Here is a 10,017-nt window from a genome sequence, read left to right as displayed (position 1 = left end):
AAGTTAATTAATAAAGATTGATTGTGATCTGTCTTCCTAAGAGGGCTTTTCAGACGGCGTGCCTTTTTTTGTCATGAGCGTTTGCATATAAAGAAAGGTCACCTATCAGCAGCAGATAAAATTTTACTCGACTGCATAATATAGAAAATATACAAGAAACTGACTATGTGCAGAGGGGTTAAATTGGACTGGGACGATGGTTATTGACGTCCATGCACCTTTAGGGATAAAAATGAAGTTTTCTTGAATCGAACAAGCTAGTTTCCACACTCAACCAATCAGAAAAAAGGATGAAAAAATCAAGGTCTCTTGAATGAATTCACAGAGGCGGCGGAAACCCAGTGCGGGCAGAACGAACAAAACAGAGCGCCTGTTGAGAAGCAGTAAGTTATTTATCAGTTGTATTTTAGAACTTTTAGAAAACTTTACTTCCCTTCAAAGTTAGCTACGATTTCTTATAAGCGAATTTGTGTTACTGGCCGGCGTTTTACTGGTTGACGTTTTAAAGCGAAATCATTTAACTTAAGAGAACGTAGGCAGCTACTACATTGCTTGCCGGCTTGTTTACGCATTTTAAAAAGAAATGAGGTGGCTTACGAGCAAACGGCCGTCTGATGAATGCAAAGAGCAAAGAAAATGCGATCGTTGATTGAATTTTCCCTTGTTTGAAAGTACATTATACTGCGTTTTAATTCGACTGTATAAGAAATATTGGTAAAGAAGCAGGTGGACGAAAGAGGGAACGGACATTATTTTAGAGGGTAACAACTGATTTCTCATCATTTTTACAATTCGTAGACATAATATGCCTACAAATAACTCTATAGACTCTATAGTTATGGCTCACACTTACCATCCAAAACTGCCGGAAAATCATGGAAAGCACTAAAAACAAAATGCGGAAATAACAAAAAATGGGGGCAGTCTCGGACCGGCGAAATAAAGGCAAAAATAACAGAATCCAAGACACTTCCAACCATGACAAAAACCCAGCTTTACTCATCATTCATGACGCTTGCGGAATTAAAAACACTGTACGTATTGCCAAAGCATCAATAGAATAAATACTGTTTAGAACATTGCTTTTCTTGAGTGAAAATGTATGCATGGTGCATTAGAGACATTTTAGGCTGATACGTATTGTACTTTATTTTTATTTTTATTAATGATGGGGTCAAGGCTTAGCAGGCAGCTCATTCTAGCATTTGCTCAGTATATTGCAGAGAGTAGCCTATATATTTCAGAGCTTATCATAACATCCAATGTGGCAGCTTTTTTCAGCTATGACAGATGGCTCATTCATTACCCATTGCCCTCTGCCACCACCCCATCACCATCACTGCTGCTGCCACACATTTCTCAGGATACATCCCATTTTAGGGTTCCCAAGTCCCAATTTAACCTGTATGTAAACAGAGTATACCATAATTTAAGACTGTAGTTTTGTGTGTGGATGGTTACCCTGTAAAATAACATACTGTATAGAATCCTGCATTTTTGATCACATTTTGCACATTTTGGCAAGTGCTTGCCTGAAAGGATTGAGAGGGATAAAGAGACAACAGCAGGTTGAGTGTTGCTCTTCTCTGCTGTGGTGCTTCTGAGAAGAGTGCACTGCTCTCTTGGGGGGGGGGGGGGGGGGGGGCACTGTAATTAGTGACAAAGTGAATAAGCCAGAAAAACAGGTGGGCTTGGAAGGCCTATGAGGGGACTGAACTGTGGGACTCGCTGCTCAGAGTGTATAAGTGTAAGAAGCCGTTACACCTTTACCTACTGTAGGCCTGATTTTCTACTACTGTAAATGTAGTTCCTTTCTCGCTGGAAGCCTATATAAAGCTATATAAAACACACAAATAATTCCTGTGCTCTGAAAATGTTCACTGTTGGTCAACATCATTAGAGGTTTCATGAGGGAAGTAAGGGAAAAGTGTGCTCTTTCAGAAGTGATATTGCTTTGTGTGGTATGTTTGTAAAAGAGAAGATGCACATAGTATGCAAAAGTGTTGGCAACGTGCAGACCAACAGAGGATAAGCATTCAAAAGAAAGGGGCAGCATAGCTCAGGAGGTAAGAGCGGTTGTCTGGCAGTCGGAGGGTTGCCGGTTCGATCCCCGCCCTGGGCGTGTCGAAGTGTCGCTGAGCAAGACACCTAACCCCTAACTGCTCTGGTGAATGAGAGGCATCAATTGTAAAGTGCTTTGGATAAAAGCGCTATATAAATGCAGTCCATTTACATTCTCTCTGCTCCGTAATTTCTTTGACAGAATACAGCCAGCCTTTCAGCACTGTATGCCTTCATTGTTTTTGTGGGTGTGAAATGAAGCACGATTAGGTGATCGTGTGGTGCGTTCCTTAAGCATCGCACAAGCAAAGAAAAGCCCGCAGGTGTCCCCGCTGTTCTGTCTACAGAAGGTTTTTGCACTGGTAGCAAATGTCTGCTCCCGTGCTTATGGTGAACTTTTTGTTTTGCCAATATTCTCACATTATTAAAACATTGCAATACAATTGTCAATTACCACCACCTACCTCCCACCCCTGTAGCAGTCCTCCCAACCCCTGCCCCCCAGGTCTGTGTCTAAATAATAATAATGAATAAAATTTAAATATAAAAGAATTCATGGTGCACTTCTATACAGAAACAAGTTTTTGTTTTGATCCCCTCTGATGGCCAATCTGTATCGCGTTACGGCTGTATGTTTTATTAATGCGCACTCTTGTGTGTGCCGGGACTTACAGCAGTGCGCCTAAATTGAATTTTCACCCATGAGTGAAATTTGCACTTTGCGGGGGGAAAAAAACAAATAAATTAGTGAAGGAACGTGTTAAAAAGGCTACAGCAAGAACGACACTCCATTACACTGTAATTATGCGCTGAGTGCGGGAAAAATAAAGTTTGGATGAGGCATGTTGCGTCTCTGCGCACTGCGCTCCAGGGGTAATCACTCACACAGGCAGACAGCTTCATTAGCGGGGCCTGCATGAATAAAAAACAAACACTGTGACAAAGGGCATCGCGGTGCTGCTTGGAAGTTGTCCTGATATCCAGTTCATATCCTTCTAGATTGGATATAAGTGAAGGATGCAATGGGGGATTCGTTGGCCTGAGGCATTAAGGAGGGAGGACTGGGAGGAAGCCGATGTGTGTCCGGATGTCCCGACCGCATTCCTCCGGTCAGGTGATAGTTTAGGTCTTCCCAGGTTTCGGAAGACTGGCTGGGTCACCAAATAAATCGGCACTTGCTGAGCAAGACTGCATCCTGGAGCATACGGTAAGGTCCAGGCACTATATGTATGGGGCATAAGGCCATGGAATGGTTTTTAGTTTAGCAATGACCGAAGATCAGGACTGAAATTCTTGGTGTGGCACAATACTCCTGAGGCAAGCACTTGGGGCTGCTGGATTTTGTACTAATTGCATTCACTGCTATGTAGACTTGCTGATTAATACAGTAGCCTGTATCTTCTTAAATTACAAAAAGCCTCTCCTTAAAACTGATGTAAAACAAATGGCTTTTTCTTATTTATTTGTTTTTTATCAATGAATGAGTTATAGCCATTAAAAATTTCGAAGGCCCCAGAAAAAACATTATGTTCTTGCTAAGTGAATGCAAATGTACTTTATGTATTAATTAACTGTATGTGAGAGAGGCCACTGCCGACCTGCTTGTCCAATCATAGCCACCCACGCGCTGTAGTGCGTACATTTATATTTTTGCTTTTAAAATAGGTGGACAGTTTGGCAATGGCCAGATGCTGCAAGAAAGAGACAGAAGTTAGGCCTAAGACAGCCTGGATGATTCAGGCTAAGACAGTCAACAACAGATGCTCTAGTTAGCACACTAGAATTTAAGGATTGCCACAAGAAAAGAAACAAACAAGATGCTGTGGGCGGGGATGTTGATTAAATCAGACTTTTGTGCAGTTAACAACTTTGTGCCTGTACTGTTGATACTCTGACACTTACCGTACAGCTGACACTTGTCATGGCTGGTACCATACCCCTGAACACAATCAGTGGGCCTGTATATGGTCCTCCAGCATCCATCAGCAAATTTAAGTTTGCTGTCATTAATGTCAGCTGCACAGTCTTAGATTGTGTCTTTGCAAAGCAGAGAGTTTGATAGGTAGCCATGCACCAACTATATCAGTAGGCTGTGTGTCCAGCACACCCAGTAGCACCACTTGTGGCTGTTCAGAGGCAGATCACTGGTCGAGTCACTGACTGCCTGCCATCTGAAAGAGGACCGTGGAAGACACTCTGATTTAGTTTCTCCCACAAGTCTGAGCTTAGTTGGCTCAATTAATTTCTCACAGCTTCACCATTAACAGTCTGTGGTGACAGCCTTCCATTTTCTAATAAACAGAAATCCAATTTGGCCCCACAGTACGGCCAGCATCAGCAGACAGCAGGAAGGTTCCCATTAACAATAGAGGGGAATCTCCCAGAGGCTTATTCACTTCCGAATTTATTATGTAAAGGCTTCAAGTGCAACCTGTTACACAGTCCCTGTCGATACCTCTCTTATACAGACCCCTGCTGTAAGGAAAGAAAATGGCAGCATCACCTCTGTCTATTTAGTACAGAGTGTGCTATACCTAATTCCATGTTTTTTTATTAGACACCTGGTCTGAGTGTTTATCACTGAAACGCAATCAGACTGTGGTTTATGATAGGTCCACATTTCAATTACAAAATAAATGGAGTAGTGTTTAAACTTCATTAATAAATGCCATCAAAATGCCACGCTTGAAATGCAAAACGTTCTGTATGAAGACAGAATCTGCAGAAAATACAAATGAGATGCTATGAAGAATGAATTGCCCTTTTAATAAAACCTGCAAACTGTGCTGTAAACAAAAACAATTGGCAAATGAACAAACCACTTCTGAAAATGGGTCTGCTAAAGTAATATAAAATAGTATGTTTGATGGCTAAAACATTCTACACTAGGTGATAAATACTAGGGTAAAATTTTTAATGGTCTCTGTAGACATTGACTCTCATTCACACATCAGCACCTAAATCAGCTGCCTTTAACACGCAGAGCCCCACTTTTTCATACTAATGTGAATGAATTACACATTTGACTAGAAATGTCATATGCCTGCATTTTCAGTGGGCCATAATATGTCTTTATTCATGTAGGATATCTGCAAAATTACCCTCGATGGCATTTAAAAATAATGAGGGTTTCTTTAATATCACCGCAATCTACTGAGAGTGATATCTCTTTCCATCCATCCATTATCTATACCCACTTATCCTGGGCAGGGTTGTGGAGGGTGCTGCAGCCTATCCCAGGGTGCATTGGGGGAGAGGCAGGAATACACCCTGGACAAGCCAGCAGTCTATCGCAGCACACCCACCATTCACTCACCATTGTGATATCTGTTGAAGCAAAATGAAAATGTTCACTTGGTTGTTTTCCCAAAATGAATGTTGGTGGAGCCAGGGTTGGCCTGCAACCATGTACTGGTAATAAGAGGTGTTTGAGAAGGTATGGATATACTGATATACTCTTAGATATATTTTACACAGGTGGTTTTAAAATGGCACTAGTCTGCTTAACTGAAGACATTGTTCGTAAGAACATAAAAAGCATTCATCCATTGCCTGATCTGAAAGCAGTGCAATCTAAATTGAACAAAATAGAAATACAGTTACACTATAGTCATTTGGCAGAGGCTTTTATCCAAAGCACCTTACAACAAGTGCATTTAACATGGTAAGCAAACTCCACAAGAGCTAGACACAAGCAAATTTGCAGTCAGCCCATAGAGCAAAGGAAGAAATGGAGCCAAAGTTCCAATACTGCAGTCTAAATCCATGCATCATTCCAGCCATACTTCCTACACAGAGTGCTATATGCTTCAGGAGCATATGAAAGTGTGCTTGTTTTATTTTTCACTTGTTAGCAAATTAGGATTGATCAGGTGACCCGTAGGACACGGGAGAAAATGCCATTGAGAGCACTTCCTAACAGGAAGCGAACTTGACCTTGTATGCAAATGAGGCAGGCGCCGTAGCAACTCCGGGGCGCGATGCCGATATCAATAAACTGAGCGCGGGCCGAGTGAAGAATCGGCGCGGAAAGGTCGGTGGTATTTTCTCTCGCCCCGCTCAGGTGAAATGCTGCAGTGCATCATGGGACAGACTACTAAACAGTAATCCCCCCCAGGCCCGGTGGGGTGGGTCGGACGGGGCAATGAAAGCGCTGCGCAGCTCTGAATTTCCATTGACTGGGTCCTTTTAAAATTCCCCATGCATCTCTGTCCGAGCGTCCTCACATCACTCTTTTAGATAAGCGCTTGATTAATCGGGCCTCTCTCTCTCTCTTTCCGAGACGGAGAATGGAGCGTGCGTCCTGCCTAAACGAAATCATTAACACACATTTGCTTTGATGCCACTGTTTTTTTTTTGTTTTTTTTTAAATCAAAGTTTTGGTTTTTAAGTTTTATCTAATCATCTCAAGATGATTGTCTGTTTATCTCTATATTTGCATTCATGCATGTTCCTTATTGCTTTGCCTGGTGCATTCATGCTGCTCTCTTTACCGGTATTTCTGCTGAGGGATCTATATGTTGTAACAATGCCTCTCGAGGCGTAGTTATTATTCTGTGCATTTATTTCAGCCCAGACAATGGCCCCCACATCCTGGAAAGCCGCTGCAGAAATCGCTGAGCATGGAGGACAAACTGCTGTTGATGAGGCAAAAAAGAGGTATAAGAGAAGAAAAGAGAAGCGCTCTCAGTCGGTCTATATTCTATGTTTGCAGCTTCTTTTTTTTTCCCACATTTTCTTTGTCTCTGTAAATAATTGAAGACAGACAGTAGATGGCCGTGGAACGTGTGAAACGGGAAAGTACTAGGTTACAGGAGAGAGGAGAGGAGGCACACTGACCTACTTGTTTTCTGGAAGTACTGCCCTAGATTGGATTGTGAGGAACTCTGCTCATTCTTGGTTTTTCTTTTTTGTTTTTCAAATATTCTGTCCGAGCCTTAATACAAACACGTTTTCTTGTTTTTTTGTCATGCACAAAAATAGCCACTGTCTTTTTAAAATGAGGCATACATAGGGCATGCATAGTTGACATAGTTTGGGTAGACCTACTGTATATTAAAACATACAGTGCAGAAAGGGTAATGTCATTAATTGAGGTTAAGCGTAGCATCTAACCAAAATGTAACACCTGCCTGCAACTGTTTTTCTGTCTGCCTAGACTCATACCAATTACCAATTTTTGTAAAGACACTAACATATTAATATCAATGATTTATAAGACTTGTAGTTTTAATTCTTATTACAGCCTCTTGTCAAGTTACACATTAATGTTCATAACCCTCTTATGTCACATAATTCATGCCAAAAACATCACATGCTGTTTCCAGCATAATATAAAGAAGTAATTGTAAAAAAGGAACGTCATAATGCACCAACCTTTAGTGCAGGGAGTAGAAGAAGCAGTATGTTATGGGTTGGAGCATAAATCTCTGCAATATGCAAACATGCATTGTTGATGTACCCATACTCAAACTGTGGCACACCTCAGCATTTTCTGCAGGGGTTACGAGCTCATCTCCGTGAAACACTGCTGCTGCCACACATGCGCTCGCCTCATTACCATCACTGGCCCTGAGAGAGGGCCCACACCCGCTGCATATCCCCGCTGCTCAGAACCGTCTTACATGGGCTCCTGATTCCCATAATACTGGACTGAATGGCCTTGATGGGCTAACATATTCTCATCGGTGAATCTCAACCAAGGTGGTTTCAGCAAAAAAAATTTAAATTCCATTTCATTTTATTTCTTGACTGTTGAATACACTATGATTCTGTTGGAATGAAAAGTGGCATATAAATAAAATGCAGGTGATGTATAATACTACTAATAATAACAACCGCAAACATCAAGACGTGGCATTGACTTCATTGCGGCAGTGTCTTGTGTGGGCCTAACACTTTCCTGGTGGGAAAAGCGTAAGTGTTGAAATAGCATTGCTCAATGCATGTAGTTAGTGATAAACGAATGACTAATACCGAATAACATCGGCTAAGGAACATCAAGACAGCGAAGACAATGTTGGAGATTACAATCATGCTTTTCTCTGAAAAATGCAGTTCATTTACTTGTTTGTGCACACATTATTACTGTTTTAGAAGAATCAAAGCCTCCTAGTTACGCATCACATGCAGAACTGTGTGTTCAGGAACACTGAGGAGAGCTGCTGTAATCTCTGTCACGCATCTGAAGGCATGGCCAGGCTGTGTACATGAAAACAGCTGCTGTGGAGGTGGAGCAAATCAGATGCTGTTCACATGTAGGCTAAGCTGCTCATCATTATCAGATGAGTAACAGGCATAGGGGGAGAAGAGGTGTGTGTTTCAGCTGCCGGGATCAAACGCCATCGCACCCATCTCCCCCGATGACGAATGTTATGGATGCATGGGTATGCGTGGCCATTATGGCTTGTCTGTCTTTTTTCGTCATCAGAGAAATTGGAATCGATGTGGTCCAGTAAAAACCTCAGAAAAGCATGAACTGAAACAATGAGGTGTTGAATGCAATGCTGTTGTTACCATGTCTTTTTGTTCTTTTTCTGAGACAAAACTGAATTGTTCTTCTGAATTAGTTTATTACTTATAAATAGTGGGGTCATATAAAATCACCAATAATGGTGAAAAATGGTAATATATCACTTAGTTTCGCTAAGTGCCAAGTATATGTACTGTTTTGTGTTCCACGATTTGGAGTACATTTTCCAAAGAGAACCAGATTGTGAGAATTACTGTTCCTTTCCCTGTCAATACAAATTCAATGCATGTGGCCAATATGTGGTTGTTTTCTGTTACCACTGAGCGTTTATTTGCAGACTGCTCATTTAAGCACAAAATGTTTTCCTTTCTGGCTTAAAGTGATGTTCACCTTGGCCACTATGGTGCTTAAGTAGTGGTAAAATAGGCAAGTGTCATACAGCTAGTGTCCTATTTATACTAATTTTGACATGGTGCAAGACAGTATAGAAAATAAACAAAATAAACATTTCTAACACCCACCTGCATCTCTTATCCTGCTGGTGGTCTTTAACTGTACCAGGATACATTAGGCCTATACATTTTCTGACATAAAAAGGAATGCCTATTTATTTATATATTTATTTAGTGTAATAAGGCCTTAGAGCTGGGGTATCCAATCTTATACAAAAATGGCCGGTGTGGGTGCCGGCTTTTTGTTCTAGAATCAGGTGTGATAACGCTGGGCTTTTACAAAAACCTGCACCAACACAGGCCCTTTTCGGACGAGATTGGACACCCCTGCCTTAGAGAACAATGGAGATGTGACTCTTAAGTATGTGCCATGGTCTGTATGTTAACATTGTGTAATAGGCTGCAGAGCAGAACAGATCTGCTCTTGAAAAGTTAGGACCTTTCTTAATTGCTCTGGCTTTTCAGTGATTCAATCCATTTGGAGAAGGCGAGGGGTGAGGGTATTTTGGAAAGGCTTCTCCCTCAGGTGTCCTACCACTTTGCAAAGGTGCCGATATAGAGTTGAAGATGTCAGGGTTAAAGAAAGAAGAACCACAGGGCAACTTACTATAAATTTCATTGCTTTTGAGCACCTGAGGTGACTGGGTGGCTAACGAGGCCGCTGAGCGCAGCAGGTGAAGCTAGCCGCACTCTGGGAGAGCGGTCCCGCTCATCATCGCTAAAGGTCAGTTGGAGATGGCCGTAGGAGGAGCTTTTCTGGCTTGTTTGGCCCAGCTGTCGGATGACTAATGGACTGCTATGCGCCAACTACGGCTCGCGCAAGGGAGGGGACAAGACATTTGCAGATTTCCCAATTACCTTGAAGCACTATTTTTTTCATGCAAAGCATCAGCAAGTCATATTAATTATCATTTGTCCCACAAACCCCCCCCCCCCCCCCCCCCCCCCCCCAATCCCATCACTCGTCATGTTATTAATTAAAATGATGGCTCCATTCTTGTATATTGCTGGACTTTCCAGCAACAGTTTAAT

At 41.9% G+C, this 10,017-nt stretch overlaps 1 long non-coding RNA gene across 1 annotated transcript; it reads left to right on the top strand.

Annotated features, from left to right (window-relative positions):
- Nucleotides 1-313: 313 nt before the first annotated feature.
- On the top strand, nucleotides 314-9,098 carry LOC118235543. The gene is made up of 3 exons (XR_004766875.1): nucleotides 314-383; nucleotides 6,633-6,720; nucleotides 7,550-9,098. It is a non-coding gene; the product is annotated as an uncharacterized LOC118235543 (long non-coding RNA).
- The last annotated feature ends 919 nt before the right edge of the window (nucleotides 9,099-10,017 follow it).

The sequence above is a fragment of the Anguilla anguilla genome, chromosome 9 (assembly GCF_013347855.1).
Source record: "Anguilla anguilla isolate fAngAng1 chromosome 9, fAngAng1.pri, whole genome shotgun sequence".
Lineage (NCBI taxonomy): Eukaryota > Metazoa > Chordata > Actinopteri > Anguilliformes > Anguillidae > Anguilla > Anguilla anguilla.
This window is presented reverse-complemented; position numbering and strand designations above follow the sequence as displayed.